At 38.7% G+C, this 19,915-nt stretch overlaps 1 pseudogene; it reads left to right on the top strand.

The window, feature by feature from the left end:
* Positions 1–376: 376 nt before the first annotated feature.
* Positions 377–721, top strand: LOC129501210 (60S acidic ribosomal protein P1-like; annotated as a pseudogene).
* Positions 722–19,915: the final 19,194 nt, after the last annotated feature.

Here is a 19,915-nt window from a genome sequence, read left to right as displayed (position 1 = left end):
TTATGGGTTGGTTGCTTTTAGGGCAGACATATATCTGTTGTCCAAAATATGTGTGTGTAATGTGGGGGGTGGGAGGGTTGACATGATATGTCATCACTGTACAGGACTACTCTTTAGTTAGGGCCTATGGATGTGCTACTCCCTTAATGAAAAGTAGAAAACATATATACCATTGATGACTACATATAAGATGAACCTAAAATATAAGATGATTTTCCTCATAAGATTTAAGATTTATCCATGTTTCTTTTTCCTCGGCTGCTGCTAAGGTGCTCAGTTCTTCCAAGGAAGCTCAAGCCACACTGGGGTGAGGCCCTCACTTGATCTAGTGACTAGCACCACGCCCAGCAGTACCTGCTCACCACTTGCCCACACCATGGCCTCCCTCTTGGAGCTTACCTGCATTTACTTAACACTAATCCGGTATGATGATGAGATGATGGTCACAGAGGATAAGATCAATGCCCTTATTAAAGCAGCAGGTGTAAGTGTTGAACCTTTCTGGCCTAGCTTGTTTGCAATGGCCCTGGCCAATGTCAAGATTGGGAGCCCCATCTGCAACATAGGGGTTGGGGGACCCACCCCAGCAGCTAGCGCTGCACCAGCAGGAGGTCCTGCTTCCTCCACCAGAGCTGCTTCCACCTAGGAGAAGAAAGTGGAAGCAAAGAAAGAAGAATCAGAGGAGACTGATAATGACATGTGCTTTGGTCTTTTTGACTAAGTCTCTTCTATAACCTGTTCAATAAAAAAAAAAAAACTCTTAAAAAGAAATATTTTTCCATGTTATTGCATGTAACTCTAGCTTATTCACATCCTGTTTAATATTGCATTGTATGAATATACCATAATTTATTCGTTTTTCAGTAAATATTCATATGGAACTCCACTGCTTTTCAGAGTGACATTTAAAATGCTTGTTTATCCTGTCATACAAAAGATAAAATTGTGAGACCATACTTTTAAGAAAAATGACTAAATATATAAATTTCTCTCCATCCCCCCCACTATGCAAGAGGGATAGCTCTTGCATATCTAAATATTACTATTTGTTTGTTATCATTTAAAGCTAATTAATCTTTCCCCACCTAAAGCGCTTTAGTTCAGAATAAAATAATTAAGAGTGTGCTGTACATAAGACTTTGCAAATAGCCTTCTCTTCTGAGTGGGAGTATTGCAAGAGAAATGAAAAACATGGCCACAAAGTATTTATACACAAATGTTTATAGCAGTTTTGTTCCTAATAGACTCAACTGGAAAAGACCCAAATTTTTATCAGCAAAGTGAATGGATGAAAATATTGTGGGATATTTAAACAATGGAATACTAATTGAAATTAAAAAGTAAAATTATTGTTACACAGAATCTCAAAAACATTCAGTCATATTTGGAAGATCACGCCTTCACTAGGTTGTGAAAGCCAAGCCAAGTCAAAAAGGGAGTGTTAGGGTGAGGTGTGGCTATATTAAAATGGCATGGGAAGGAACGGTTGAGGTAAGATCTTAAGAATGACAAGGAGCCAGACGTCAAAAGAGCTAGGGATTATTACTCTAGCTAAAGGAACAGCAAGTACAGAAGCCTGGAGGCAGGAAAGGTCATGCTTTGTTGAAGAAGGGAGACCCCTTGTGGCTGAAGTAGCAGATCAAAGAGAAGATGGAGCTAGGTGGAGAGTTGGTATGAGATAAGGCTAGAGAGAGGCAGGGTTGTATTATTATATTATATAATTTACTCATATATACTCATATAATTTACTTATATATTATTATATTATATATTGGTGTAAAGTATATATTATATATAGGGATATGTTTGTTATATATAGTTTATTTATATATTATTATATTGAGGTATATAATATGTATTATATAGGAGATATAATATATACATGTATATTTTAAGTAAGCTCTAGGCCCAATATGGGGCTTGAACTCATGACCCCAAGATCAAGAGTCTCATGCTCTACCAACTGAGCCAGCCAGGTGCCCTTAGGGTATTATATATATTTATTATATATATAATAAAATACACTCATTTGAAATATACAATTTAGTGAGTTTAACAATGTCAAATATGGTTACCTCAAGTAACCACAATTAGGATCCAAACAAAGAATTTGTAGTACCCAAAGTCTTCCCTTCTTTCTCATTCTTGCCAATATTCTCCATCCTTAGTCCTGGGCAACCATTTTCTTGTTTCTATTATTAGTGATTGGCTTTCCCTCTTCTAGAATTTCATATAAAGGCAATCATACAGAATGCACTCTTTTGTGTCTGAGCTTCTCCATATCCATATGGAGAAAAATCAACCTCAGCTCTTACCTCACACTATACTCAAGAGTTAATTCAAATTTATCTGTAGACCTAAGCATGGTAAAGTTGTAAAACTTCCGGAGGAATACATAGTAATCTGTGTAAATCAGTTGTAGGCAAAGATTTCCTTTGCCTAAAGATTTAGTTCAGACACTAAATAAGACAAAAACATTTAAAATGATAAAATTGACTTCATCAAAATTCCAAACCTCTAAAATGTCTCCTCTTCATAAAAACTTAATAAAATGAAAAATCAAGCCACACACTGGGAGAAAATATTCACAGTATATATATCTGACAAAATGTGTGTGACCTATATAAAGACATCTTAGGGTGCTTGGTGGCTCAGAGAGTTTAAGCAACTTGATTTCAGCTTAGGTCATGATCTCAGGGTTATGGGATCAAGCCCCACGTTGGGTTCCTCACTAAGTGGGGAGTCTACTGAAGATTCTCTGTCTCCCTCTGCCCCTCTCCCCTCACTCTCTCTTCCTAAAATCTTGGGAAGCCTGGGTGGCTCAGCAGTTAAGCATCTGTCTTTGGCTTGGGGCGTGCTTCTCCGTCTGCCTGTGTCTCTCATGAATAAATAAATAAAATCTTAAAAAAAGATAAAATAAATAATCTTAAAGAAAAAGAAACCTTGTGACTCTAATAAGATGAAAATCTAATAAAAATGGGCAGAAAATTTAAATAGACCCTCCACAAAAGAAGATATATGAATGCCAGCAGGCACAGGAAAAGATTCTCTATCTCTTGAGCTCTGAGAAAACCAAAAATTAAAGTCATAATGAAATATCAATATATACCCAATAGAATGGCTAAAGTTAAAAATATTGACAGTAACAAGTATGGGCAAGAATGTGGAGCAACTGGGATGTCCATATTTTGCTAGTGGTTGTGAAGACTATAGCAACTAACTCTGGAAAACAGTTTGGTGGTTTCTTAAAAAGATATACTTACCATATGCCCAGATTTTATTTTATTTTATTTTATTTTATGCCCAGATTTTAATTCCATTTCATCTCTACTATTTATTAGCTATGTTTTTTGTTGTTGTCAGGAGTTGCTCTAGAGTTTATAACACACTTTTTTTTTTATAATCTACCTTAGGATGCTATTGCCCTATGGTTTTGCCCTAAATGGTTCATTATCTTTGAAGGAAATAAAAAGATGACAAAGAAAAAATTTTTTACTGTTTTTTAAAGATTTTATTTATTCATTCATGAGAAACACACACACACACAGAGAGAGAGAGAGAGAGAGAGAGGCAGAGACACAGGCAGAGGGAGAAGCAGGCTCCATGCAAGGAGCCCGATGCGAAAGTCGATCCCGGGACTACAGGATCAAGCCCTGGGCCGAAGGCAGGTGCCAAACCGCTGAGCCACCCAGGGATCCCCTGTTTTAATATTTACTCCTATAGATACCATTTCCAGTATTTCCATTGCATGTATAAATCCAATCTTTGCCTTGTATTTGTTTCCTTATATTTGAAATTTTTTCTTGAACATTTCTTGTTCAGACTGGCTGATGATCAATCCTTCTAGTTGTTTTTTGTCTGTTCACTTTTATTTTTTCAATTACCAATAACTTATTTATGTGACTTAATATAATGCTATAGAGAGAGTAGTCTTTTCAAAAAGGTATTTGATTCTCACATATATATTAAATTTTTTTAAATTTTTTAAAATTTATTTATGATAGTCACAGAGAGAGAGAGAGAGAGAGAGAGAGAGAGGCAGAGACACAGGCAGAGGGAGAAGCAGGCTCCATGCACCGGGAGCCCAACGTGGGATTCGATCCCGGGTCTCCAGGATCGCGCCCTGGGCCAAAGGCAGGCGCCAAACCGCTGCGCCACCCAGGGATCCCCTCACGTATATATTAATTGGGCTTTTAATAATCACTCATTAGTCAGAAAAAGCAAAGTTTTCATAATTATTGTCAAGTAGAATCTTATTTTAAGATACTAATTATTTCTGATTATTGGTGGGGAGGAGTGGAGAGAGAAGTAAGAAGAAATAATCCCAAGCAGGCTCCATGCCCAGTGTGGAGCCCAACATGGGGCTCGATCCTACAACTCTGAGATTATGACTTGAGCCGAAATCAAGAGTCAAATGCTTAACCAACTGAGCCACCTAGGCATCTCTCTGATTATTATTAATTTAGTAAGTAACTAGGGGATGCCATCTTGAGAAGAATTTTGGTGGGGCAGAAAAACAGAGATTTTTTATTATTTTACTAACGTATTGGGTGGTGAGCTTATTGATCACCAGACTGATAGGCTGATAAGTGAAACTAATTCTATTGTAAATCCTAGAGAAAACAATCCATTCTTTAAAAGTGTGCAGATTTTGTTCTCAAATGAAAAGGGTATAGCTGTAATGTGTTGCCAGACAGATATAGATGTTTATCAACCAATTTAGACACACAGAAATGCTAAGAAAATCAGGTAAAAGTTATTATTTAAACTGAGAAACTTAGACTCTCTAGTTCTCCAAAAACTGTGTCAGAGGGCTTTCCACATTAATACTCAGGAGTATTTTTTCTTTTTTTTTCAAATATTAATTTGAAAACACACCATTATCATTTTTTAAGCATTTTACAGCACAGAGCACATTTTTACAAATATAATGTGTGTTATCTTTTTCTTGGTCTTTTCTTTCTTTTTTTCCTTTTTTGTTTTGTCTTTATTTGAATTCAGTTTATCAACATATAGTATAACACCCAATGCTCATCCCATCAAGTGCCTTCCTTTGTGCCTGTCACACAGTTAACCCATCCCCCCACCCATCTCCTCTTCCACAACCCTTTGTTCATTTCCCAGAGTTAGGAGTCTCTCATGGTTTGTCTTTCTCTCTAATTTTTCCCACTCATTTTCTCTCCTTTCCCTTATAATCCCTTTCACTATTTCTTATATTCCACGTGTGATTGAAACCATATGATTATTGTCCTTCTCTGATTGACTTATTTCACTCAGCATAATACCCTCCAGTTCCATCCATGTCAAAGCAAATGGTGGGGATTCATCCTTTCTGATGGCTGAGTAATATTCCATTGTATATATAGACCACCTCTTCTTTAAACCATTCATCTGTTGATAGACATCGAGGCTCCTTCCACAGTTTGGTTATTGTGGACATTGCTGTTGTGAACATTGGGGTGCAGGTGTCCCAGCATTTCACTACATCAGTATCTTTGGGGTAAATCCCCAGTAGTACAATTGCTGGGTCATAGGGTAGCTCTATTTAATTTTAAATTTATTTTTTTATTTTTATTTATGAGAGAGAGAGACAAAGACAGAGACAGAGACAGAGACACAGGCAGAGGGAGAGGGAGAAGCAGGCTCCATGCCGGGAGCCCGACGCGGGACTCGATCCTGGGACTCCAGGATTATGCCCTGGGCCAAAGGCAGGCGCGAAACCGCTGAGCCACCCAGGGATCCCCGGTAGCTCTATTTTTAACTTCCTGAGGAACCTTCACAGTGTTTTCCAGAGTGGCTGTACCAGTTCACATTCCCACCAAGAGTACAAGAGGGGTCCCCTTTCTCCACATCCTTTCCAACATTTGTTGTTTCCCGTCTTGTTAATTTTCCCCATTCTCACTGGTGTGAGGTGGTATCTCATTGTGGTTTTGATTTGTATTTCCCTGATGGCAAGTGATGTGGACCATTTTTTCATGTGTTTGTTGGCCATGTGTATGACTTTTTTGGAGAAATATCTGTTCATGTCTTCTGCTCATTTCATGATTGGATTTTTTTGTTTTTTGGGTGTTAAGTCTAATAAGTTCATTATAGATCTTGGATACTAGCCCTTTATCTGATATATCATTTGTAAATATCTTCTCCCATTCTGTAGGTTGTCTTTTAGTTTTGTCGACTGTTTCTTTTGCTGTGCAGAAGCTTTTTATCCTTTTTGTCCCAATAGTTCATTTTTGCTCTTGTTTCCCCTGCCTTCATAGATGTATCTTGCAAGAAGTTACTGTGGACAAGTTCAAAAAGGGTGTTGCCTGTGTTCTTCTCTAGGATTTTGATGGAGTTTTCTCTCACACTTAGATCTTTCAGTCATTTTGAGTTTATATTTGTGTATGATCTAAGAGAAAGGTCCGGTTTCATTCTTCTGCATGTGGCTGTCCAATTTTCCCAACACCATTTATTGAATAGACTGTTCTTTTTCCCAGTGGATAGTCTTTCCTGCTTTGTTGAAGAGGAGTTGACCATAGAGTTGAGGGTCCATTTCTGGGTTCTCTATTCTGTTCCATTGATCTATGTGTCTGTTCTTGTGCCAGTACCACACCATCTTGATGATCACAGCTTTGCAGTACAACTTGAAATCAGGCATTGTGATGCCCCCAGCATCGGTTTTCTTTTTCAATATTCCTCTGGCTATTTGAGGTCTTTTCTGACTCCATACAAATCTCAATATTATTTGTTCCAACTCTGTGATGAAAGTCCATTGTATTTTGATAGAGATTGCATTGAACGTGTAAATTGCTCTGGGTAGCATAGACATTTTCACAATATTTATTCTTCCAATCCATGAGCATGGAATGTTTTTCCAACTCTTTACAGCTTCTTCAATTTCTTTCCTGAGTATTCTGTAGTTTTTAAGAGTACAGATCCTTTACCTCTTTGGTTAGATTTATTCCTAGGTATCTTATGGTTTTGGGTACAATTGTAATTGGAATTGATTCCTTAATTTCTCTTTCTGCAGTCTTATTATTAGTGTACAGAAATGCCACTGATTTCTGTGCATTGATTTTATATCCTGCCACATTGCTGAATTGCTGTATGAGTTCTAGAATTCTTGGGGTGAAGTCTTTTGGGTTTTCTATATATAATATCATGTCACCTGTGAAGAGGGAGAGTTTGACTTCTTTGTCAATTTGAATGTCTTTTATTTATTTTTGTTGTCTGATTGCTGAGGCTAGGACTTCTAGTACTATGTTGAATAACAGTGGTGAGAGTGATCATCCCTGTTGTGTTCCTGATCTTAGGGGAAAGGCTCTCAGTTTTTCTCCATTGAGAATGATATTCACTGTGGGCTTTTCATAAATGGCTTTTATAATATTGAGGAATTTTCCCTCTATCCCTACACTTTGAAGAATTTTAATCAGGAATGGATACTGTATTTTGTCAAATGCTTTCTCTGCATCTATTAAGAGAATCATATGGTTCTTGTTTTTTTTCTCTTATTGATATCCTCTATCATGTTGATTGTTTTAAGAATGTTGAACCACCCTTGTATCCCAGGGATAAATCCCACTTGGTCATGGTGTCTCTATTTCATTGAGTTCTGATCTAATCTTTATTATCTCTCTTCTGCTTGGTTTAGGCTTTATTTGCTGTTCTTTCTCCAATTCCTTTAGGTCTGAGGTTAGCTTGTGTATTTGAGTTTTTTCCAATTTTTTTGAGGGAGGCTTGTATTGTGATGTATTTTCCTCTTAGGACTGCTTTTGCTGTATCCCAAAGATTTTGAATGGTTGCATTTTCATTTTCATTAATGTCCATGAATCTTTTTAATTATTCTCTAATTTCCTGGTTGACTCATTCATCTTTTAGTAGGATGCTCGTTAACCTCCATGTGTTTGAGTTTCTTCCAAATTTCTTCTTTGATTGAGTTCTAGTTTCAAAGCATTGTGGCCTGAAAATATGCAAGGGACAATCCCAATCTTTTGGTATCAGTTGAGACCTGATTTTTGACCCAGTATGTGGTCTATTCTGGAGAAAGTTCCATGTGCACTTGAGAAGAATGTGTATTCAGTTGCATTAGGATGGAATGTTCTTTATATATCTGTGAAATCTATTTCGTCCAGTGTATCATTCAAGCCCTTGTTTCTTTGGTGATATTCTGTTTAGAAGATGTCTTTTGTGGAGAGTGCTGTGTTGAAGTCTCCTACTATTAATGTGTTACTATCTATGTATCTCTTTACTTTGGTTAAATGATTTATATACTTGGCAGCTCCCACATTAGGGGTATAAATATTTATAATTGTTAGGTCTTCTTGTTGAATAGACACTTTAAGTATGATATAGGGTCCCTCTTCATCTCTTAGTACAGTCTTTGGTTTAAAACCTAATTTATCTGATATGAGGATTGCTACTACAGCTTTATTTTTAGGACCATTTGAATGGTAAATTGTTCTCCATCCCTTCATTTTCAGTCTGGAGGTGTCCTTAGGTCTAAAATGAGTCTCTTGGAGACAGCATATAGATGGGCCTTGCTTTTTTATTCAATCCAAAACCCTGCGTCTTTTGATGGAATCATTTAGCCCATTCATGTTCAGAGTTACTATTGAAAAATATGAATTTAGTGTCACAATATTACCTATACAGTCCCTGTTTTTGTGGATTGTTTCTTTGGGCTTCCTCTTTCTTTTACAGGGTCCTCCTTAATATTTCTTGCAGAGCCGGTTTGGTGGTCACATATTCTTCCAGTTTCCGTCTACCCTGGAAGCTCTTTATCTCTCCTTCTATTCTGAATGACAGCCTTGCTGGATAAAGTATTTTTGGCTGCATTTTTTTTCTCATTTAGTACTATATATATATATATATATATATATATATATATATAATGCTAGCTTTTTCTGGCCTGACAGGTCTCTGTGGAGAGGTCTGCTGTTAATCTGATATTTCTCCCTATATAAATTAAGAATCTCTTGTTTCAAGCTGCTTTAAGAATTTTATCTTTATATTTGAAATTTGCAAGTTTCACTATTAAATGTCAAGGTGTTGAATGGTTTTTATTGATTTGGGTTTTTTTTTTTTCTTTATCTCTTGGATCTGAATGCCTGTTTCCTTCCTGAGATTAGGGAAGTTCTCAGCTATGATTTGTTCAAATATACTTTGTGGTCCTCTCTCCCTCTCAGTCTCTTCTGGAATCCCAATAAGATGAAAATTCTTTCTTCTCAAGCCATCATTTATTTCCCTAAGTCTTTCCTCGTGGGCTCTTAATTGTTTTTTTCTCTTTTTTCCTCAGCTTCCTTCCTTTCCATTAACTTGTCTTCTATGTCACTAACTCCCTCTTCCACCTAATGAACCCTAGCAGTTAGAGCATCCCATTTAGACTGCATCTCAGTTAAATTATTTTAAATTTCAGCCTAATTAGATCTTAATTCTGCAGTAAGTCTCTAGAGTCCTTTATGCTTTTCTTCCATAGCCCCCAGTAACTTTATAATTGTACTTTTGAATTGTATTTCTGACATTGTATTTAAGCTCACATCCGCAATTCTGTGGCAGAGTATTGCTTCTGGTTATTTCTTTTGTGGTGAATTCTTCCTTCTAGTCATTTTTTCCAGTGCAGAGTGGCTGTGTGAGTGAGCAGAGTAAAAAATATCAACCACAACCTAAGTAAAATATACCCTAGATGATTCTGAAGAGGTCAGAGACCAGAAAAAAAAAAAGAATAGAACAAAATAAAACAAAAGGACCACTAAAGTGAAAAACAAATTTTAAAACAAAATAGTAAGAATAAAAAACGAAAATAAAAAAACAAAGAAGAAGGAAAAAGAGGGGGGGATAATTAGGAAGCGGTGGTGGAGAGAGAATATAGTCTCCCTTAGAGGACCTAGAGGGCGATCCTCTTGGTTCTGAGTGTATTTTGTTCTCTGTGTTAGAAGATGCTCAATTCCAAATTTATATAAACTAGCAACACTTATATAAAAAAACCCAACATCGACCACAAATACATAGACAAGATATACGAGGGGGGCAGAATGGGAAGGAAGAAAGAATATAATCTCACAGAATGAACCAATACGGTGTTCCACTTGGTTCTGAGTGTATTTTGGTCCATGTGTTAGAAGGTACTAACTTCCACCATTATAAAACAAAACAAAACAGAAAAAACAAAAACCAAATACCCATAACTCATATATCTAGCAAAATTAAATTGAATACATTGAAGGGAAGCCAAAAGTGAAGAATATATGTAAGACATGTCATTGTAGAAATATGAAAGTAAAAAAGGAAAAAGCTTTAAAAATGAAGAGTTGGTAAAATATTGTAGTAAGGCAGGAAAAGAGAAAACATATTGGAAATTTTTAACTTGAAATAAAGATGAATCCTAATGAAAAAAAAAAAACCCCTCTAGTTCTATATACTATTGTCCCTCAGTCCTGGAGCTTTCCAGTGCCGCTTGCTCAGTAAACTTGCTCTTCCCATGTTCTTCCAGCAGTTCTTCTGGGGGAGGGGTCTGCTGCGCTGATTCTCAGGTGTCTGTGCCTTTAGAGAGATACCCCGCCCCTTGCCAGGTGCAGGCTCAGTATGAGCTGTTCATGCTGAGAGGCCTTTGTTCCCTGGCAGGCCACACCTCTCCCAGGTGAAAGGCAAAAAGAAGAGAAAATTTTTAAAAATGGCAGTGGCCAGATCTCCAGCTCCAGAACCAAGAGCTCCTACAAGTACCAAACCGCAGTCTCTCAGTGCACACTGGCCTAGATGCTCCTGGGGGCAAGCACGGGTGCCTTGATCTGCACAATTTGAAGGGTGCCCAGTGGAAGTAAAGTTATTCCTGTCCTGTGCCCTCCCAGGGTCTGCCTCTCCCTAAGGGAACAGAGGGCACCTGCCTCTGTCCGTTGACGGGCTCTAGGGTAAAGGGAGCTCCAGTACTGGCAGGCTTAACCATTGGGCTTCTCCCAAATGCTCTGAGGATTGCAACACTCCAACTCTTTATGGAGATCTGACTGTGGTTTGCAGTGAACTTTCCCCTGGGCACCCTACTCTTATTGTGTCTCTGGGAATATTGAGGCTTCACTCCCCTCCTGCGATTCTGCCCTATCCCTGCTGAGCACTTTTCAGTCAGGGAAGACTCTGGTGCAGATTTATAAAGTTCTCGCTTATCCAGGGCTTGGCTTTTGTGCCCAGGCTTTCTGTGTCTGGGCTTTCGGTCTAGCTTGCCATGGCTCTGCTATCACCTGGCTCCTTGGGGCTCCCCTTTTGGCTCAGTTTGCCACAGCTCCACTCCCCACCTTTTTTTTTTTTTTTTCCACCTTCCTACCTTGTCAGAAGCAAACACTTTTCTCTCTGTAGCATTCTGGGTTTTCTCTCTTAAATCTCATTTAGAATTTGTAGGTGTTCAGGATGTTTTGAAAGTTACCTAGGTAAGTTTGTGGGACCAGACGAGTTGAGGAGCCCTACTCTTCCGCCATCTTCGCTTCTCCCAGGAGTTTTTTTTCTTAAACTAGTCTCACAGTGAAGAGAGGCTTTTTCTTTAAAAGTGAAATTAAGGGGCACATGAGTGGCTCAGTTGGTTTGGATCTGACCCTTGATTTCAGCTCAGGTCATAATCTCGGGGTCATGATCTCAGGGTTGTGAGATTGAGTCCTGTGGGCGCTCTGTGCTTAGTGGGGAGTCTGCTTCTCCCTCTCCCTCTGCCCTTCTACCCCTCGCTCTGTACACGTGTGTTCTCTCTCTCAAAATAAATAAATAAATCTTTAAAAAAATAAATAAAAATGCAATTATAATTTTCATTTATTATACTTATTTTTATCTACACTTCTGTAATAGAAATATATGTATATGAATATATGAATATAATGCATAAAGTAAGCATAAAAATCAATTGAACAATTAAATATAATTTGGTTCAAGAATAAACATTTTTTGAGGGCTTATTATGTACATAAAGAAGATCTGTCTTTCAGGAGCTTGTAACCCTCTTGGGAAACACCTAGTGGTAATTTCAGTGAAAATATGTTCAGCTTTATTCTTGAAAAATATCTTTCAGTGGATATAGGTTTGCTGATGGACAATTTTTTTAGAACTTTAAAGATGTTATTCTATTGTCTTCTGGCTTGCACAGTTTCTGACAAGGCATCCATGATAATTTCTATCTTTGTGTCTCTGTATGTAATGTGTCTTTTCTTATTGTTACTTTCAAAACTTTTTTTTTAATTTTTTTTAAACTTTTTTAAACTTTTTTTTTTTTTTTTAAGATTTTACTTATTTATCCATGAGAGATATATAGAGAGAGGCAGAGACACAGGCAGAGGGAGAAGCAGGCTCCATGCAGGGAGCCTGATGTGGGACTTGATCCCCAGTCTCCAGGATCACACCCTGGGCCAAAGGCAGGGGCTAAATCGCTGAGCCATCCGGGCTGCCCACTTTCAAACTTTCTATCAAAATTTTTTTCTTTTAGCAATTTGATCATGATGTACTTAAGTGGTGATATGTGTGTGTCCTGTAGTTCACTGAGTTTCCTTGATGTGTGGGTTGATAATTTCATAAAATTTAGAGATTTTTGGCCATTGTTTTTCCAAATACCTTTTCTGTTCCCTTTCTCTCTCTTCTCCAAAGATTCCAGTTACCTGTGTATTAGATCACTTGATATTGTCTCACAAATTACTAAAGCTTTGGGTTTTCTCCCAGCCTTTTCCCTTCTGTATTTCATTTTGCATTATTTTTGTTGCTATGTCTTTAAGTTTACTGATATTTTCTTCTGTAGTTTTTAGTTTCATATTAGTCTCACAGTGATCTTCTTTCAGAGGTGGTATTTTTTATCTTTAGAAGTCGTTTTATCTGGTTCTTTTTTGTGTCTCCCATTGCTCTTTTCATTATGTTCATGTTTTCTTTTACATTATTGAACATATGGAACATATTTATAGTAGCCACTATAATGTCTTTATTTGCTAAGTATATCATCTCTGTCATTTTTGGATCTGTTTATACTGTATTTGTCCTGAAATTGTATTTTCTCCTTCATCTTACATTTGGTAAATTTTTAATTGGATGCTAGAAGTAATGAATTTTATATTCTTGAGTTCTATATTTTGTTACATTTCTTTAAAGAATGATTTTTTTTTTCTATCAGCTTAGTTGCACATCAATTTGATTCTTTCAAGGTCATGAAAGTCTTTAAGACAGGTCTAGAGGAGACTTCAGGGCTAATTTAACATTTCTTTCTTCTTCTTCTTTTTTAAAATAGGCTCCATGCCCAATGTGGGGCTTGAACTCACAACCCTGAGATCAAGAGTCCCATGCTCTACTGACTAGGCTAGCCAGAGCCCCAAATTGAGTTACACTTCTAAGGTATGGCTCTTTTGGTATTTCTACTGACTGCTTTGTGTGTCAGTGATGTCTCTACACTTCACATTGTGGAAATTAGAATGATTTCTAGACCTGGGAATAATTTGGCTTACTGTTTTTTATATCTGCCTGGTAATTAGTCTTCCCTAGAGGTGATTCTTGCCTAGCTTCATGAAGTTTCTCCCTATGCATGCATGAATTGGCGTTCAAAGACTCAAGGGGATGCTAATGTAAATTTCTGAAATTCTTTCTCTGTATAACTGCCTTCTTTTGACTATCTTGCTCCACAAATTCCAGAGTTCTTGACCTCCCTCCTCTTTCTCCTCAAAAGAATGAGATGGACTCATGAGACTGGGCTTTGTTTGAATTCTCCTTCCTGCACTGCAGTTGGGAAATTACCTTCTGGCAGGAGGATTTGAAATAGTAGGGCCTACTTTGTTTTCTTTTTCTTGGGGATCCCTGTACTACATTTTGTCCAATGTCTGACATGGTTATTTCTGATATTTTTACATTAAAAAAAATTTCTGATGACATATCCTCTTACCCATACATGATTAGATGAGGAACCTCAGGAGTATACATTTTATTTCATTCTAAGAGAAATACACATAGAAAGTGGTTCTTTTTTTCCTGAGGGAAGACAGAGGAGTATGTGATTATTAGTTTATATTTTCAAAATATCATTTTAGTTACCTTGTAGAAAACAAATTGCAGCGAAATAAGAGTGGAATCAGAAAGATGACTGAAAGAATAGTGCTGGAATGTGAGTAAGAGCTGGTAATAGTGAGGCCCTGGTTTGTGGGAAGGTCGATGAGATTGTTTTCAGAACCACAGGACTCAATCATATGTTGACTACTCTGTGTGATTTGGGAATTGAATAATGGTAGAAGACAAATATAGGGATAGATAAAGGGAAGGGGGAATTAACACCTTTATTTTGAACATAGTATGTTTATGATGCCTATTAGACATCTAAAAGGAACTGTCAGTAGGCGATCACGTCTGTAAGTTACAAGCTCAAGAGACCAGATATATAAATTTGAGAGTTGCAGACATAGAAGTTTTAAAGTTATGGGAGTGGATAAAGCAATCCTAAGGAGGTGGGTGGTTAAAGTACTTACACTCAACAGCCTCTCAGGCAGGGCATGTGGTAGATTTCTTAGTTTATTTGTAAATATCCATCTCTGGAAAATGAGAGAAGATCAAGCAGATATTGGCCTTAAGTATGTGGAATGTTCAATGCAGATTGATGTGGTAGTGGACATGTAGCAGATGTTCAAGAAATTCAGGTTCCTGAGGGAAAAATTCATTATAGTGTGGAAGTTGGGACTGACCCTGGTGGTTGTTAACTATAAGTGTGTTCCCTAGGAGAGTTGCTGGGTAAATAACCAAGAAGACCAGGAAGAAGAAGCGTTGGAAAAATCCTAAGAAAATGAATTCAAGTAACATCTATTTGATCATTCATTTCCAGTGGTTTCACAGCTACAGAACAATGAGAAAAATAAACTGTAATAAAATACACCCAAATGGGTTTGTAAACTTGTGGATTGTGTCAAATGATTTTGGTTGCAAATCATCCTGGACTGTGGAGGAAGCGTGCAGGGCTGTCTTCAGGGAGACAGTTACCACTCCTTACTAGACAGACTTTGCCAGTTGGAGCCCAGGCACCTCCTGTGTGAGCCTCTGTGTCTGCCAGAGGGTAAGCACGAATACAGACTTCGTTCAAACCTGTATGAGTTTCCACATTAGAGTGAGCTCATTTCTCACTAGCTATGCAAAAACCTCCCTCCTTCCATTGCCTTCACTATATTAAATTTATTTAGATAAATGTCTTTTTATTATTTTGAATAATAATAAGTATTTATAGATAAAAATAATACCAAAAAGATGCTTACCACCCATGGAATCAGTTTTATTTCAATGTATTTTTTCTTTTTCTTTTTCTTTTTTTAAGATTTATTCACTTAGGGATCCCTGGGTGGCGCAGCGGTTTAGCGCCTGCCTTTGGCCCAGGGCGCGATCCTGGAGACCCGGGATCGAATCCCACATCGGGCTCCCGGTGCATGGAGCCTGCTTCTCCCTCTGCCTATGTCTCTGCCTCTCTCTCTCTCTGTGTGTGTGACTATCATAAATAATAATAAAAAAAGATTTATTCACTTATTTGAGAGTGTAGGGAGGTGCAGAGAGAGAGGGAGACAGAAACTTTAGCAGATTCTTCACTAAGCTTGGAGCCTGATGTGGGGTTCAAACTCAAGACCCCAAGATCATGACCTGGGCTGAAACTAAGAGTCAAATGGCACCAACTGTGCCACTCAGAGGCTCCTTTTTTCATTTTCTTTCTTTCTTTTTCTCTTTTTCTTTCTTTCTTTCTTTCTTTCTTTCTTTCTTTCTTTCTTTCTTCTTTCTTTCTTTCTTTCTTTTTCTTTCCTTTCTTTTCAGTTTAAACTGAATTGGATTTAAATCCAATCTGCCAATATATAGTGTATCATTAGTTTCAGATGTAGTTTTTTTTTAAGATTTTATTAATTTACTTATGAGACATACAGAGAGAGAGGCAGAGACATAGGCAGAGGGAGAAGCAGGCTCCCTGCAAGGAGCCTGATGTGGGACTCGATCCCAGGACCCTGGGATCATGCTCTGAGCCAAAGGCAGATGCTCAATGACTGAGCCACCCAGGTGTCCGTCAGATATAGTTTTCAATAATTCATCAGTTGCGTGTAACATCCAGTGCCCTCATGTCACCTGCCCTCTTTCTATTTTTATTATCTTTTCCTCTTCCCCTCTCCCCTCATCCATTCTCTTTCTGTGTCTATTTATGGCTGTATATATATCTATAGATTAACAAAATAGAGTTCTTAGTTTATACCCTATTTTGTATTTTTTTTACTAATGTCATAGCACAAACATTTTCTATAGCTTTCAATATATTTTAATGTACAATTTCCAATGCCTACAAAACATTATATTGTGTGGAAGTATACATTAAAATGTACTTAATTAATCTCATATTATTGAACATTTAGGTTGTTTTCATGATTTTGTCATTATAGAAGCACTATGATAAGCATCTTTTATATAATTGTATATGATTCTTTGCTAATTTCCTCAAGATAAATGTTAGGTTCTGTGCTTTATAACAAATTTCTTGAAATTTTTTGGAGGGGAGGAATTTTTGTTTTGATTGGAGTTTATCTTTCTAAGATTGATTCTCTTTTTAGAGTTTATAAGTATTCAGAAATTTTAATCAACATGTTAGTTTTAGGATAATTTCTTTTATATATTTCCTCACTGATAAAGCTGTTCTTCAACTAAGATTTCCCCTCTGTCAAATATTTTGTATTTCTTTTTTTTTTTAAGATTTTATTTATTTATTCATGAGAGACACACAGAGAGAGAGGCAGAGACACAGGTAGAGGGAGAAGTAGACTCCATACACGGAGCCTGATATTTTGTATTTCTTAAGGGAGGAATCAAAATGATCACCAACTTTCTATTAGTTTATTCATTTAACTTGGAGCCAACATTGGGTTCTTTCCCAATGTAACTATTCTAGATTCAGAGTTAGTGAACTGCAGTGGAAAGAGCAGGCTTTGGTACCAGGTAGATTTGAATCCTGGCTTTGCCACTCTGATCCTGGACAAGTAATCTCTGTAATCTTTTTCTAGTTTATTTGTCTAAGTGATAAAGATTATAGTATCTACCTCATATGTTTTTTTTTGTTTTTGAAGGATCAAATCTGATTGTCTATTAGTCCATGCAAAAATCTCTTAAGATACATATACTCTTCAGGACTATCTTCCAAATGCTTCCCACATGTGTTCTCACCAGATAGACTGCTAACTCCCTAGTCCAGGCTATCATTACCTGCCCCCTCAACTGTGCAACAGCCTCCTTACTAACCTCCTAGTCTCCACTCTTGCCTCTATTAGTCCATTTTCCTTACAGCAGCCAGAATGACACTTTATACAGATGGTCACCAACTTACAATGATTAAACTTAAGATTTTTCAACTTTGGGGGCAAGATGGCGGAAGAGTAGAGTCCCCAAATCACCTGTCCCCACCAAATTTCCTAGATAACCTTCAAATCATCCTGAAAATCTACGAATTCGGCCTGAGATGTAAAGAGAGACCAGCTGGAATGCTACAGTGAGAAGAGTTCGCGCTTCTATCAGGTAGGAAGACAGGGAAAAAGAAATAAAGAAACAAAAGGCCTCCGAGGGGGAGGGGCCCCGCGAGGAGCCGGGCTGAGGCCGGGGCGAGTGTCCCCAGGACAGGAGAGCCCCGTCCCGGAGGAGCAGGAGCTGCACCAACCTTCCCGGGGGAAAGGGCCTCGCAGGGAGTTAGAGCAGGACCCAGGAGGGCGGGGATGCCCTCGGGCTCCCGGGGACACTAACAGACACCTGCGCCCCGGGAGAGTGCTCCGAGCTCCCTAAGGGCTGCAGCGCGCACGGCGGGGCCGGAGCAGCTCGGAGGGGCTCGGGCGGCGGCTCCGCGGAGGGGGCTGCGCGGCGGGAGCGCGAATCCAACAGCGCAGGGAGCACAGGGCGCCGGGACACAGCCCAGGATCCGGCCTCCCCCGGGACAGGCAGAGGCCGGGAGGGCCCAGGACAGCGAGGACGCTCCTGCCCCGAGCTGACCAGATCAGCGGCCCCGCCCCGGAGCCTCCAGGCCCTGCGGACGGAGAGCTCAGTAGTTACTGCGGGAGCTGACTCCAGGCTTCCAGAGCTGCTGCAGCCACTGGGGCTGTTCCTCCTGGGGCCTCACGGGGTAAACAACCCCACTGAGCCCTGCAGCAGGCAGGGGCAGAGCAGCTCCCCCAAGTGCTAACACCTGAAAATCAGCACAGCAGGCCCCTCCCCCAGAAGACCAGCTGGACGGACCAGTTCCAGGGGAAGTCAAGGGACTTAAAGTCTACAGAATCAGAAGATACTCCCCCGTGTTTTTTGTTTTTTTTTCTTTTTTCTTTTCTTTTTGATTTCTGATTGCTTCCCCCACCCTCCTTTTTTTCACCTTTCTTTCTTTTTCTTTCTCTTTTTCTTCTCTTTTTTCCTTTTTTTCTTCTTTTTCTTTTTTCTTTTTCTCTTTTCTTTCCTTCTCTCTCTCTCTTTTTCTCCTTTTCCCAATACAACTTGTTTTTGGCCACTCTGCACTGAGCAAAATAACTAGAAGGAAAACCTCACCTCAAAAGAAAGAATCAGAAACAGTCCTCTCTCCCACAGAGTTACAAAATCTGGATTACAATTCAGTGTCAGAAAGCCAATTCAGAAGCACTATTATACAGCTACTGGTGGCTCTAGAAAAAAGCATAAAGGACTCAAGAGACTTCATGACTGCAGAATTTAGATCCAATCAGGCAGAAATTAAAAATCAATTGAATGAGATGCAATCCAAACTAGAAGTCCTAACGACGAGGGTTAACGAGGTGGAAGAACGAGTGAGTGACATAGAAGACAAGTTGATGGCAAAGAGGGAAACTGAGGAAAAAAGAGACAGACAATTAAAGGACCATGAAGACAGATTAAGGGAAATAAATGACAGCCTAAGGAAGAAAAACCTACGTTTAATTGGGGTTCCCAAGGGCGCCGAAAGGGCCAGAGGGCCAGAATATGTATTTGAACAAATCCTAGCTGAAAACTTTCCCAATCTGGGAAGGGAAACAGGCATTAAGATCCAGGAAATACAGAGATCCCCCCCTAAAATCAATAAAAACCGTTCAACACCTCAACATTTAATAGTGAAGCTTGCAAATTCCAAAGATAAAGAGAATATCCTTAAAGCAGCAAGAGACAAGAAGTCCCTGACTTTCATGGGGACGAATATTAGGGTAACAGCAGACCTCTCCACAGAGACGTGGCAGGCCAGAAAGGGCTGGAAGGATATATTCAGGGTCCTAAATGAGAAGAACATGCAACCAAGAATACTTTATCCAGCAAGGCTCTCATTCAAAATGGAAGGAGAGATAAAGAGCTTCCAAGACAGGCAGGAACTGAAAGAATATGTGACCTCCAAACCAGCTCTGCAAGAAATTTTAAGGGGGACTCTTAAAATTCCCCTTTAAGAAGAAGTTCAGTGGAACAATCCACAAAAACAAGGAGTGAATAGATATCATGATGACACGAAACTCATATCTGTCAATAGTAACTCTGAACGTGAACGGGCTTAATGACCCCATCAAAAGGCGCAGGGTTTCAGACTGGATAAAAAAGCAGGACCCATCTATTTGCTGTCTACAAGAGACTCCTTTTAGACAGAAGGACACCTACAACCTGAAAATAAAAGGTTGGAGAACCATTTACCATTCAAATGGTCCTCAAAAGAAAGCAGGGGTAGCCATACTTATATCAGATAAACTAAAATTTACCCCGAAGACTACAGTGAGAGATGAGGAGGGACACTATCTCATACTTAAAGGATCTATCCAACAAGAGGACTTAAAAATCCTCAATATATATGCCCCGAATGTGGGAGCTGCCAAATATTTAAACCAATTAATAACCAAAGTGAAGAGATACTTAGATAATAATACACTTATACTTGGTGACTTCAATCTAGCTCTTTCTACCCTCGATAGGTCTTCTAAGCACAACATCTCCAAAG

The sequence above is a fragment of the Nyctereutes procyonoides genome, unplaced genomic scaffold (assembly GCF_905146905.1).
Source record: "Nyctereutes procyonoides isolate TBG_1078 unplaced genomic scaffold, NYPRO_anot_genome, whole genome shotgun sequence".
NCBI lineage: Eukaryota > Metazoa > Chordata > Mammalia > Carnivora > Canidae > Nyctereutes > Nyctereutes procyonoides.
Note: the sequence above shows the minus strand (reverse complement) of the source record. Positions and strands in the feature narration are given on the sequence as shown.